Source organism: Falco biarmicus, chromosome 2 (genome assembly GCF_023638135.1).
Source record: "Falco biarmicus isolate bFalBia1 chromosome 2, bFalBia1.pri, whole genome shotgun sequence".
NCBI classification, from domain to species: Eukaryota; Metazoa; Chordata; class Aves; order Falconiformes; family Falconidae; genus Falco; species Falco biarmicus.
In genome coordinates, this window is record NC_079289.1 from 34,640,902 (window position 1) to 34,656,007 (window position 15,106).

A 15,106-nucleotide genomic window follows, 5' to 3' on the forward strand; every position below is an offset into this window, starting at 1 on the left:
CCTGTGCAATGACTGCACACAGTGAGAAAGGGATCTTCTGCAAAGGAGCAGTTCAAGAAGAGGGAGTAATACATCTTTTCACTTCTTCCCTTAGACTTGTCCTTTCAGGCCTTGGATGAAGGTGGTTCAGTAGAGCTGGGTGTTAAAGTGTGTTTTTGAGCTGGCTACAGCACACAACTTTGTGCAGGCTTCACTCACTGTCCCTGTTGTCCCCTCTCCTGTAGCTGGTGCTACCTCTGCTTTTTCTGGGGGGTGTTTCCTCCTCTCCTTCCTCCTTGGACATGGAGAAGACCTCACCCCCATGCTTCCCAGCATGGGCTGTTACTGGTTTGGTGGCTCCACACCACTTCTTGATGGGGCATTTCCACCCAGACTTTCCTTACACCCACTGACCTCCACCCCCCCACCCCCAAGTCTATTCAAAGTGACAAATTCATCCTTTTTTGCCTTTCACAGTCTTTCCTGGTCCCACCTTTTCTTTAACAAATTAGATACAAGCTCTTTATTCTTTGGTCCAGGACTTTCACATTCTTCAGCTCTCAGCAACTGTGTCACCTGAACGTCCCTGCTTTGCTGCCTAAAGGATGCTAATCTCCTTCATCCTCCTGTTCTGTTGTCACACACCTTTCCCGTTATTCCACACCGATGCTTTTCTCTGGGATGCCTTCTCCAAACAGATCTATCGGCTTCCCTGGGCTCCTCCAAATTTCTCATGAATTTCTCGGTGAAGCTCCTGATAAATTGCCAGCTGACTACAGCTAACTTGTTGCCTTTCAGTAGGAGACTGGTATTTATTTGCATCATGTATTCAATTAGCTGGCACATGTGAGCATAAAGCTGGCACATATAAACTCTCTTATTATTCATTCCCGTATGTCACTCCCTGACTCTGTTACATTCACTTGTTATATCTTGTTTTAAATGGAGATTGTATGTTCCTCAAGGGAAATACCTGTCTTTTAGTTTGGGGTGGTACAGCGCCTAGCACAATGGGCTGCTACCTTCCTCCTCTCTCCTAGGTACTTCTGAGCAACAAACAGTAAAAAGCAGGGAGAGCTGGCTGGGGATTGTTGTATGCATCTGTGTTTTTGTCTGAATTTTCATGCATGTTGCTATGTGTGCTGCATATAAATTGGCTTTGAAAAGTAGGCAAACAATATGCTTCCAGACAACTGTGTAAACATTCTGTTGGAAACTGTTTCAATAGCTATATGTACATAATGTAGCTACAATGCATCCCTAAATTTGTACCATGTGGGGTAGGATCACTTTTCCTCCTGTAAATATTGGATTTCTTTCCTTCCTTTCTTTGCGTTTTTGTGACTGCACAACAGTTGCTGCCTGAAAGCCAGAGACCAGTGGCACAAGCGTGCATGGTGCACAGAGCCTGCAACCGTGGTCTTTTTTTGTACTGCCAAGCAACCTGTGATTTTGCAGGCCCAGGAGTTCTCTTTTCTAATAGGTCAAAATGTTCACTTTGTAGCTAAGCTGGGTTTGGAGAGATGCGAATTAAGGAACTGCAATGTTATGGTTTGTAAAAGTGAGCACGTGTGAGGGCAAATGTGTGTGTCTAGCAGGAATCCTGTCTTCCCCTCTGTTGGGTTGCTGCCAGTTTGCAAGCTGTTAGCTATGTATGGGGAAGAAAATGTAGTGAGGTAAGCTGCAAGGGCAACTGTTCTTTCAAGTCTTCAGGGAATGGCTCCTGCCACTGGCCTACATCCTCAGGCCAGCTGGGCTGTACTTGGCCTTGGGCCACAGGTGCAGGCAAATCTGGCTTTAAGCCATGCTCTTCCTTGGCAATGATGCTGGAAAGTGGTGGCCCAGTCCTCAGCCCAGCAGCCCCCAACTTCTTTAACTTCTGCCTGCTATGTGTGATTCCTATGGAGTAGCAGGACACAGCCATATCTCACATAGATCTCTGCTTTTGGTACATGTATTGTGCCAGAGAGGGAAAGAGATGGACAATACTTCTATACAGCTAGTGGATCCACCAGTGACAGAAGGTGTCACTAGAAGAAGACATCTGAGTGCGCTGCTTTTGGCTGGAGTTATGCAGAAGAGGGGCAGAATCATAGACAAAGATCCCACGAGGTCTCCGTGTCCACTGCTGTGCTTGAAGGCAGCATCACATATGTCTGAGCTGCGCTTGACAGCTGTTTGTATAATCTGCTCTTTAAAACCTCTAATGATGGAGATTTTGCAGTTTCCCTAGGTAGCCTCTTTGGGCACTTAACTACCCTCACAACTAGGAAGTTCTTCATAAACCTCTACTGCAAATTAAGTGGATTTAAGAAGATAAGCATGACTATGTTGCTGAGACCAAAGGCTCAGTTGTCCCAGTGTCTTCTACATAACAGTGGCCAATAGCAGAGGCTTCAGAGAAGTGTATAGGAGCAGGGCAAGGTTGCAGTGATAACCCTGCCACTGGACTTCCTTAGCCTGAAGTTTGGGAATGTTTTCTTAGTCTGTCTGCAGCAGATTCAAAGCACTGTTAACTCTCACCTATGTAAGAACCATTTACGTGGTGGAAAATGCTTTTCATATATCTACTATGTGTTCTTTTTTCTAGATAATGAAAGCCCAGATTCCCACCTCTTTCCCCTAAGCCACATTTTCTAAACCTTATAAAATTTGCATTGATCTTCCCTTTCAGTTGACCTACAACTGTTTTCTTCATCACTGAGAGAACGGACTGGTTCCCTGTAAGCCTCACATATAATATTTTGAACCAGTACCATCTTTTCTATTGCTGATGGGTTTTGGGCCCCATTTGATTTGAAATAAAAGCACTGAGGAGCCAGGAAGAGAAGAAACAAGCAGTCAGCTAACAACCTAGCCCAAGCAACTTCCCTGAACATGGAGAGTCCCATGGCCTGCCTCCTGTGTCTAATGTTCATGAATGGTGTATGTAAGATATGCAGAAGCTGCCTATAGGAGCCAGCCCTGGGATTTCTTCATCAGAGAGGCACAGAAGAACTGGGCTGTCATTACCCCTCAGGTTCCAGGGATGTTGCATACCTGCCTGCATGGTAATAGTTTTCAGAGGTGGGATGGAGAATTTGCACCCAAACTCCACACCCCAGCCCCTCTATTATTCCCTGCTGGTGCTGTAATGAGAGTTGAGAGATATATGGATTTGTGCGGGATTTGGTGCTGACTTCTAGTGTTGCAATGGCAACTAACTAGGAGATTTCAGTCTTTGGCATTTCCTTCTGGCTGGCTCAGTGTGTCTGCATCCTCCTCTCAGAAGCTCAGATCTCTCACTGAATTGCATGGGGAACCAAAGATACGTCTGTGCCCTGCAGTGCAACTCCTTACAGTGACACTTGAGTCACTAAGCTGAGATGAAGTAAAGCTGCCAGTGCCTCTTGGACTGAGGACAGAAATCTCTTTGCTGTCTTTCATTTGGCATTATAGACAGCTTCTTTAAGCTGAACAACAGGATAGCTACTTTAGCGTGATGCTAACATGAGCACTTGGCTAGCAGGCTATGCTAATGTCACTAACTTGCTTCCAGAGCGCAAGCACTGTGTCGCGGAAATGACCCAGCTTGTTTAGAAATACCTGACAAACCCCTCTGCATGGTGTGGTGTGGGCACATCGACAGGAAATTTCCTCAGTGCTGGGCGCTCTGCAACTGGTCGTGGGAATGCCTTTTGTGCCTTTACCTGGTGAGCTGTAGCTTTGTTAACCCACTGGGTTCTTGGCTAAGTTTACGTGCGTCTGTGTGACTCAGTTAATTAGATCCTCACCTGTAATCAGGGTGGCCCTAAGAAGACTCTGGAAAGACTGGGGTGATGGAGGACTGCTGCCATTGCCCATGCGATGGAAGACTGCTGTTTGAAAGACTGTCATAAAATAACTCAGGTCGTTGATGTTTATGTGGGAAGCACATACCTAAGCTACGCAAATCATTACCATCTGTATTACGAACAGACCCCAGAGCTTTAACCTGTTCTATTAGTTGCATATGCTGGCAATACTGTTTATGTAGCAAAGCTGAGGTACAAATCCGTCTTATGCATAATGCAGGACATTTTATACATTTGACAGGAAAGCAATTTGAAACATTTTGAATGGAAACATTCTCTGCTGAATTGTTTTATTGTGATGAAAAATACCCCCAAGAAACAGTGATGTTAAAGATGCTGGGTCTTTGGAATCAGGAAAGTTTGGAGTGATCAAATGCACCTTGATTTAACATTTTCTGCATCTCCCTTTTTGGTGTGTTTTAAAGGAGAAAGAGATTCGTTTGGCTTTTAAAATGGGAATAGTTAGGTCTTCGTATAGTGTCTTTTATCTGTGGGCCGCAGAGTCTTTCACTAACAGTAATTTAACATGGAAACCTCAATGTGAAGAAGAGGAAGATATAATACCACTCCTCATATTCATGCTAAGTTCCATGCCTTTATAAATGGGGAAAGAGAAAAAGTCAGTAGGAAGTTGTGAAGTATCTCTATATCTGCAAAGAATTCCTTCCATTGCTTCCTTCCCCTGGAGGAATCTGTGGCTTTGCAGAACAGGGGACAGTCAGGTTTCTGTAGATCAAATGAAGTGCATACACCTGGGCTTTTGTCTCTGTGCTGGCTACTGGGGTCTTTTCCCTTTGAGCAGCCTGATTCCCTTAAAAAATTTGGGGTGCAGTCTGTGCAGCACCACGCTATGCCTGCCACGCAGGACAGGGACTGGGGTGGGGGTTTGTACTGCTTCTGGCATCGCCAGCTCCTGCAGGGATTTCTTAGTGCAAATCTTTGGGAACTGGATTATGTTTTGGAAGCGATTCTTTGATGTCGTCTTATTGAGGGCCTGGGGGCTTTAACTGCGTGTCTGTTCTTTTTGGAAGATGGGAAGTATTTTCTCTTTTTCCTAGCTCAGACTAGTTTCTGCTTTTGCCTTTGTATTGGCAGTAACAGAAGTGGCCCAGAGAGATTCAGAGGTGCATCTACAGACACAGAATCAGGCTCAAGGAAGTTGGCAATTATTTTTCTTGTTCTGATCTTCTGGAGTGATGTCCAGAATCTGGGGTGATGGTCAAAGCATAAGAACTTCAAGACACAAGAATGATCTGTTAATTTTTAGTTTTATCCAGTGTTAACTCATCATGTTTCCATATGGAGAAATACGAGCAAGGAACTTCTTTCTGCTGCAAAGCAGCCTAAAAACATTTTAATATAGTTAGGTTCAAAAATCAATGGCTTTGTAAGTGCACATATCTGCCTTCTCTGAATGGAATTGTGGATTCATAAGCAGATCACAAAAGTCCATTTTTGCAACCTTCAGAAAAATAACTGGCACTATATTTCAAGGGAAACAGGGCTGAGTCCAGGTGGCACTAAGTGACACTAGTCCCTGCAGGTGAGAGCTCCTAGTTCCTTCAAAGCTAAGTCTAGAAGAAATCTAGTTAGAGAGGTTCAGAGCAGAGCCAGAGAGTGAGGAAACACCATGTGGATGATCAGCAGTCCAGCATGGTTCCTTATCCTCCATTATTTAGTAGTATAGATTTTCTCTTACTGCATAGCTTCAGCTTCCAGCATGGGTCACAGGCAGGTCATGGATATACTTCTTTGCAGCTTGGGAAACTGAGTTCCATATGAAATATGTCTGGGAAACATGAGCGAGAAGTTTTTCCACTGCCAGCCTATGGTGGGGTTTTGGAGAGGATGTCCTAAGTGGTGTGTCCAAGGTAGCCTGAAGATGATATTAACAGAATAAAAGTGAAAATGGTAAATACAGATATGTTGCCAAAACAGAAAGAAGGGTTTTGAATGGTTTGGCTTTGAAAGGATTTGGAGGTGAACAAATAATGAAGATGGAACACAAGGTTTCTGGACTTACAGTCTTCAATAGAAACAATGCTTGACCAAAATTTCCTGTCACTTAAATACTTTATTAAGTAAGCTTTTAGCACATTTTTCTTGAAATAAATAGCATGTGTTTACAGCTTGTAAAATATGTTCACAATGTACTTTTGGCTAAGTATTATTTTGTACCCATAAATCACACAAGTTTACTTCATGCAGTGAAAAGTGCTGTTAATTGAACAATGCACTGAACAGGGTTTAGTGGTAGCACCTGTGGAGCATTCCCAGGAGTTCATGCTTTGTGATCTTGGTAAGAAATTATTAATAGACTGCAACAGGGTGAAAACCATCCTGCATTAGCCCACATTGTAAAACAACTTCTACTTTTGGGAACAAAATACAAGATATGTGTTACTATAGGTACTAGTGGCTGTATTGACAAAGTCTCTGTTTTGCTGCTGAAGTAAGGTGCTCCAAAGAGCATTGCTTAGTTTTAGACAGGGCAGACATCATCAGCAGAAAAGTAGTTGATGTGCTGAGAGCTGGAAAAGAGATGGTGTTTAAATAGAGCAAAAATTGCCATTTTGTACCCGGCTTTTCACAATCCTGCTTTCATTTGCAGCTGTATTGTGTCATCAAACTATATGCAAGCCATGGGGTTTCAGCTGCATGACTCCCATTAGCTTTAATCAGGGTCAGGTGAATAAACTGCTGAGCAAAGCACTCTGAAAATGTACCCCTTCATTCTTAACAATTACATTACTCTGCTTTGTGTGGTGGGGCATCTTTGGGAGGCAGAGCTGAACACTCCATCATTTCAATACCTGCTCTTTGTGCATAATGAAATCAGCACTGTTTGCAGCCTGCTCCCCTACTACAGTCAACGACTGATTTCACTACACAAATGACCAAATGATTGACTTCAGCATTTTGCTACATGAAGCAGACACAGATCTTTCAGGGAAATATCAGCTGTGTTCTGTGCATGTGTTTGAGATTTTGCAGGATGGAAAGGCTGTTTAGGAAAACTGAGTGGCGTTGTCCTTTAATGAAAATTGTTGCCAGGATACTGCCAAGTTATACAGGGTAACTGCGACTGTGGTGGTTCTAGTGTTAAAGAGATGAACAAGTAACAGCAGTCAGAACCAGTGCCATATATTTAAGGCTAGAGCAGAGGTCCAGGTGCAAGGTGATATATGTCCGCTGCCATATTTCCATGGACTATGGCAACTGTGCAAATCTCAGGACGGTGCATGCAAACAACCCGGCAGCAGTCAGAGCCTGTGAGATGCTGAAAATTCTCATCCCTCATTAGTGTCACTGACTGAGAGATACGGCTGCTCAGAAACCCAGATAGGCAGTGAGCATGCAGAGCTAGCATCTAGCCCTCTCACTGTATATGTGCTTCCTGGCTTTTATGCCCAGGCTCAATTGTTCTGAGTAAATAATCGCTCTCGTTTACAAATCTGCATTCTGAATAATTTCTTCAGCGTTCAAACACGCCCTGACCTTTTACATGACCCTCAAAGTGCATATAAAACCACTGAGATTTCCTGTGGGAACTTTAAAAAAACAATAACCGCAAACTCCTCTGAAGGACAGATAAAAATGTGGTGAAAGTTTCATTAGCAACAAACTCTAGCCCTTTCAGTTGCACTAGCAGCCATATTTTTTGTTCAGTGGGATGGTTTTTGCACAGATGTCAAGTTTTGCTACTTGAGGAATGTGAAAATGAGAACAGAGTTTTCAATGCATTTGGATCAGTAGGCATAATTAGGTCTCAAGACTACCATTCCTTATCCAGATAAACAGTAATTCTTTACAATTATTTCTGAAGTGTACCATGTTCCCATTTACTTAGACACGCAGTGCTTGTAGTGGGAACCATTGAAAAGCGTTGTCCTGCATTATCTGAGGGATTTTGAAGGAAATGAAGCAAATCTGCTTTACAATACATTGTTCCTGCAAGGAAGGATCTCACAGAATCTAATCTTTTTTTCATTCATTTTTTAGTGTAGCCTGCACAACAGAGGCAGCTCTTCAGCATCATTTGTATGATAATAGCATTATTTTGTCCCAAATATGGTGCACATCTCAAGGACCTCCACAGTCACATCAGGGGAATTGTTCAGTCCAGACAAGGAGGAGGCAATTGTTGGGGGGGAACGAGTCCAAACACAGTGAAGTGAAGTGAATTTCAAATATTACCGTTAAACTGTTGCATTACCTTTTTCGGCTGCCACCAAAAAGCCTTTTCAGCAAGAGGGACGTTTGGCTTCCCATGGAATTTCTGCCAGACCAGAATAAACTGAGCTGTTCCAAGAGACTTAGTCTCCTGAACGTCACCTGTCTGCCTAATCCTGGATTGCAATAGAGCTTTAAGCAGTCAATAAATGCTTAGCCTCAAAACAGAGGCCCTTTTCAGTGTGCATGGGTAATTAAAGATAAACTTCTGGGAATTTTGAGGTGAAGTAGGAAGGCACTTACACCTTACTGTAGTTTAGACCTAGAGCTGTCTGAGGTGCTGCGCCTGGCCCCCACAGCCATTCCAGAGGGGTCTATGCTTCATATCGGATAGCCATGATACCCCAGGGTAACTCACATCATCCTAAATACCCACATGAGAGCAACTAAAAGCTAATTCATTAATGATTTTAAGCATCTATAAGGGCTGGGAGGGCTCTAAAGTCTGCAGAGTGGATTGCTATTTGAGGTTTAGGTGGCATTTAGGGAGATTGGTTCCTTTTGTTCTTTCTCTGTGGATTATGCAGGGACCCTAGGGAAATTGGCCTCCTAATTTAGGCATTTCATTGGGATGCCTAAAACTGGCAATGTGAATTCCCCGAGTGCCAGTTAGAACACTGCCTGGGCTTCCACAAGTGAAACCAAGTGCTGTCTATGACACTTTAACGAGTAGTTTTATTTTAACAGAGAAAATGTTTTGGCATGGATGCTTTAATTGTAGAACTGAACCCACTTTTCCTTTTTACAAAATGTTAGTGAATAGCTCATGAAGTACTTGTTGTAACTGGCTCTGTTTCATTCGTGATCTTGCCAGTGTGAGAATTTGCTGTGAATATTCCAAGTCCACACTTGCTATTATACTACAAAGCGACACGAATCAAATGGAATAGAATTTATTTTATGCATCTTTATCAATCTACAAGATGTATTTACTCTAAGCTAGTTGTATAAGCACTATTCATAGAAAGAGTTAGGCACTGTCCAACCATGATTCCACCTGCTCCTTAACGGAAAATATGAGTTAAGAATAATAGGTAGGCTAGATAACACTCTGGGGTATTGTTGAATGTTAAATGGATTAGATTAAACACGCAGGGTTTAAATCTGTGACCCACCCTGATATTTTTAGGGCCATTTGAAGTGCCTTAGGGTGTACTGCCTTGCTTCTCTCTGGTCTAGAGAGACACTTTTTCCATAGCTTCTGTGTCATGGGTACTTCTTCTAGGGCATCTCAAATGGCCCCAGGTGCTTACAGTGTGTTGCAGCTGAATCCCTGAATGTGTGTCCCTCAGTGATCATGGTCAACAAAACTAGGGATTTCTTGATCTGATCAGATGTACATGATTACTGTAGGTTGTGCTCAATACCTTTCTAGACTGGTGGCTGTATTCACTTTGCCTTGTGGAGGAAACCCACCTGATGTGTAGAGACCTGCACCCTGAACATCTACATGTAAGTATCTGAATTCTGCTTTTGGGGGAATTCAGTTGGATGAGATGAATGTGACCCAAAGGTTTTGTTTCTAATGAGAATACAACAAGTAGCAGAGTTTATCATTTGAGGGTTGAGACAAGAAAATTGTGAGAAAAACCCCTAGCTCAGCTTGCATCAAAATGGAGTATCTCTCATTTTTGGGGGAGACATTCAGGGACCCAAAATAAGATGATTTGCTACATACTGGCATAACTAAAATGTGTAGTCAACTAAAACTATGTTTTATGTTCTATATGGTTGAATCACCTTATTTTTAAACGAGGTCAATTTTGATATGAAAAAGCCATTTCAAAATAAAAAATCAAAAGATTCCTTTTGAAAATGTTGAAATGAAATGTGCCATTTTGAAACTTTCATTCCTGTTTTTTCAAATGAAATGTCAAATAAATGCAAATCAAATTTACATAGTCTATCACGTGAAAACAACACATTTTATCAAATCTATTATTCATCTATATTTTCAGGATAGCTCTGTGTCTGATGTGTGAGCAGACAACTTATAAAACTAGCCCAGTATAAATTCAGTTGTAAGAAGATGACAATTCATTCTCTGTGACTCCCAACACTGTAAAAGAAAGACTGAAAATTCAGCTCCCACAATATTTGTGTTTAAAAGGTTGGCTATATGATGATTTTTACTGAATAGACTATGAATGGAAACTAATTTTGACTCTAAAGAAGTAACTCTGGAGTATTTTTTTTGCCTGAATTGAAAACAAAAAGAAACTGAACTTGGCATACAAGATAAAAATAAAGTCTAGTCCTCCTACTTTATGTATTTAACTTCAGCTTAAATTTTAAGTGGCTTGTTAATGATCCTTCTACAGTAATTACCTAAGTTTTTATGTGAGTGCTCTCTGTGTAGGTATTTGGGAATTATAAGTATTTCTGAAAAAACTCCAAAAAATTATGTGGTCCATCTATATCTGGTCACTTGAGTTGGACACATAATCTCCCTGTTGAAGGCTTCACCTTTCCATATTTGCTGCATAGGGACTGAAACACGTAAATTAGGAAGACTGCCTCATCGTAAGCCTAATATTTGAAGGTTAAAGTAGAGGCCAAGTTCAGCAAGCTGGATTCTATTCTAACAGCTTAACAACATTGGTTCCAACCAACTGGTGAGAGTTAGGGATAGAAAGATTATTGGCACCTATAGCAGGAAAAGAAACTGAAATGAAAAGTTTCTGTTGATGTGCACACCGCTTTTCTTAGCTGTGGCCTAAAACTTCTGCAGGCAGGGACCTGTGCAGGAATTAGGTTCTTATTTTTGGCAGTGCCATCTTAGATTATCGCCCATATGGCTCAGGTTCTGGGCCTTTCCTTCAAAAAGCAGCTCCTGCAGCCAAATAGGTCAGACTTTCTGGGCAGTGGCTGTGCAAGTCTGGAGACTCAGACGGAGTGAATTCACACCTCCTGCTCAGGGAGCTGGTCTCACTGCGTGTACAGCCAGTGCCTCAGCTGCACATGCTTGCAGTACCCTTGGCCTCCAGCACCCTTAAGACACCACTGATTTCTGGAGTGAGTTTCCTATATGACTTTGGACAAGTCACGCTTTAGTTTCCTCATCTGTGGGCTGGGGATTATATTGCTGGAATGAATGGAGACTAAAATCACTGATGTTTGTAATTTGTGTTGATATTCTCTGAGGGGAGGCAGGCACAATAGAAGTGCAAATAAATTGTTGTGACTGTTTAGTATTTCAGTAAATGGAAAAGCTCTTCAAAGCGGAGTTCAGAGCAAGTACAATAGAGTGGAAAATTACATGTGCAGAGCTAAGAAAGACGGCGGGAAGACGTAAGGAAGCAAATTCATTGCAGTTGTTCTAGTAATCAATGAGATGTGTACTTTTATTTGCCAGCGTGGATTGTAATATCAGCCATAAGTCTCTCAAGAAGAACAATATTGGATTTGGGCAGGCAAAGCAAATTTGAGACATCAGAAAAGTGCAGGTCCAATCCTGGTCATAGAAGTCCGAACTGGTTTCCACTTCATACACACTGCTTATAGTTGGAAAGTGGAGCTACACATTTCTCTGGGGAGGGACAGCTGAGCAGGCTCATGGCTTCAAGGTGGACACACAATTTCCCCATGAGTCTGCCTACAGTGGGACCAGGCTGTCATGGTTTAACCTCAGCTGGTAACTAAGTACCCCGCAGCCGCTCACTCACTGCTCCCTCACCCAGAGGGATGGGGAGGAGAATCGGAAAGGAATGTGAAACTTGATGGTTGAGATAAGAACAATTTGACAGGTAAAGCAAAAGCTGTGCATCAAAGCAAAGCAAAGCAAAGAATTCATTCACCACTTCCCATGGGCAGGCGGGTGCTCGGCCATCCCCAGGACAGCCGGGCTCCATCACGCGTAATGGTTACTGGGGAAGACAAACACCATAACGGCAAATGTTCCCCCGTTCCTTCTTCTTCCCCCAGTTTATATACTCAGCATGGTGTCATATGGTATAGAATACCTCTTTGGCTGGTTCAGGTCAGCTGTCCTGGCTGTGTCCCCTGCAATTTCCCGTGCCCTTCCAGTCCTCTCGCTGGCAGGGCCCAAGGAACTGAAAAGTCCTTGACTGAGTATAAACATGACCCAGCAACAACCAAACCCATCAGTGTCCTACCAGCATTATTCTCACACCAAATCCAAAACACAGCACTGCACCAGCTACTAAGAAGAAAATTGACTCTGTCCCAGCCAAACCCAGGACAGACATATGACAGACAGCTTGGCGCAACAGGGGATGGTTGGAGTTTGGTGCTGGCTAAGCACAGGGTGGACGTGCTGAGCTGAGAGCACCTCTGTGATGTGGGTGGAGGGCATGTGGATCATGGAGCTTGTCATGATTGTCCCAGGTCTGCCCCTCTCAGGGGGGTGAGCATGGGCTTTGTAGACAGTAGAGGGCTGCTGCGTGGGAAGGGAGAGGCAGCTCCTGCTTGAGCCATGACGCTGGAAGTCATTGCCACTTGGTGAGGAGGGATTGGGCTGGTGACAATGCAGGAGGCAGGTCCTGAGAGTGAATTATGAGAACCAGTTTCCTGTGGGCAGATTATTTGCATTTTTTGCCATTGTTTTGCCTCTCCTTAAACCAGGAACAATATGTATAATTTCCTAATAGGAATGAGCAGGGTGTGTTTCTGTGAGAGCATTTTGAATATGAAGGCCTCTGTGTACGTGCTGTGGGCTGTGACTGTGGAAGTGGCCATTTGGCAGCTTATGGGAAATGAATTCTTTTTTAGCCTGGCTTTTAGAGGAATGGTTGTCCTCACATCAGCATTGTCTCCATAATGCTCTGCACTGATGGTCACATCAGCAAATGTGTCAGGGTGGAATGAATGCATGTCATTCCTATGGGCACGTTCCCTCAAACTCAGCACCGACACATACCATGAACTGAAGTTCTTGTCATGTTGCTACTTAAGCTATGTAATTTCTGTCCCTGAGCAAGTCTTCTAAATTTGCAGATTATCATTCTCACACTTCTAATAAGCAGTTAATCCTCTTCCAGAGAGAGATAGCATTGAACTAGACCCCAGCCGTAGAGTAGCCTTCATTCTGGGAGGTGGATAGAAGTGTAAGCAAACATGAACTTTGAGCTTGCAGCTGGGTCAATATCACCAGCAAGCTCCCCTTCCTTGGTCCAAATGCTCCTGAACTTTGATCTGCTAGGAGTATTGGTTAGAAGCAATAACTGAAACATTAAGTCTCTCCTATATAAAATGCATCCATATAGGACAATATTCTGAACTGAGGTAGGTTGTATCAGTTCTAGTCCAGCGGGAGGATGATGGTACACAGCAGGTGACGATATGCACTACTTTTTAATACCTATGTATCACACAAATGGTAGGAGAGAGAGAAACCCTGGGAACAGAAAATATGTGAAGATGTAAAGAATGGAAAAAATAAAGTGAATCATGAAACCCTAAAAGGCTTATACCTGAAAGCTATATGCAATTGGAGAGGAGGTTATCTGTGCTGAATAATGAGGACAGAAGTAATCTAAGCTGTGGTAATACAATATTACTTTATTTAAGTAATGTGTTTAATTGTTTTTAATTTGTGGGATCTTTTTCTTGGAAACCGGGGTCCTTTTGACGCTGAAGGAGTGTTAGCCCTCCTTAAAAAGCTGACCCTGCTACAAAAGAGACTGCTAAGAAAAAATGAAAACAGCCCCTTAACAATGGATGCTTCAGTTATACTGCGCAAGTGTTGGAAAAGCATGTCTCAGGACTTCCAGAGGGCTGCTGCATAGAGCTGAAAAGCGATTAAGGCTGGCAAATCACTGTATAGTTTTGCACTGCCAGTCTTGAGACTGCCTCAGTAATGGTGTGACTTACTCAATTCAATATAGCCTTGAAAAGGGACCTCTTGAGCTCAGAAATGCTGTTGTGTAGACCACTCATGTGCCTTGAGGGGATTGTCACAACATTTCCATGGCAATTGCTCTTGTAAGCTGAGAAACGTTCAGGAGGCTGCCATAATATAGACACTGGATAGTATGTACTGACTTGTGTGTGCATGTGTGCGAGAGAGAAAGGCTGTCTAAAGGAAGATCTATCTATCTGACCTACTAATGTGGCTGAACTAGCTGAGGTGCTTGTCTCAGTGCTATAAAGATCTGTTTTTAGACCAATTTCTGAGTTTCAAGCAGATACATTTGCAGAAATCAGGATTGTTCTGTGAATTATTTGTCAGCAGAAAAAGAGGTCTAAATGCATGAGATAATGTATTCATAATGCATAATTTGACTATTTTAGAAGCAATTACACTTTTGAAAACACCAGCATAAGCTTGATGCAGACAATACGGAGCTCTTAGTACCCCCTCCTGAAACCCTCTTCCTTTCCTCTGCTACTGAGCATTGTACAACCTTTTTTTTCTCACCTGAATCATTTATCCAAATCCCAATATACAGGTCACGTTAAAACCTTTCTGTTTCTTCCTATACAATATCCATAAGAGCAGCCCTTTCCCCCAGTTGTTTCCCATTTAGGTCCTTATCACCTCTCATTTCACAAGCTGTCACTGTGGTTAACCACCTCAGGAAGATTTCTGAAATTTTAGTGTAGAATAGGTGCTGGGTTGGAATTTGGGGCCAAATTTTCAGCAAAACCTTAGCCATGCAGTCATTTGGGGGACATATTGACAGTCTGCAGCTGTGCAGGTAGGACTTGGCTTCTGCCCACTAACTGGCCTTAACTGGAACCACCAACAGCGTGTGGCTGCAGAGAGATGAGGCAACACGGACATTGCTATGTCCTGAATATTCCAACTAGGTCCTCAGGGCAGGCTCTTGCAGCAGTACAAATGGATCCTGGTCTAGTTTGTGGCCATGGCTTAGCTAAAAAGGCAGGGAAAAGAATACAGTCCTACCTGGTGGTGCACTCTGTTTCTGTGGTGCCCTGTGTGTGCAATACAATTGTCACCTTAGTAATGCTATTGCCATGTGCAAAGGCTGTTGTCACCCAGCCACGGTTTGTGGCATATCTTTTCTTTTCAACTGATAACATGTTGCATGTTCGACAAGGAGCACATCAACAGCTGGGGTGTTTGGTTATATTTGAGA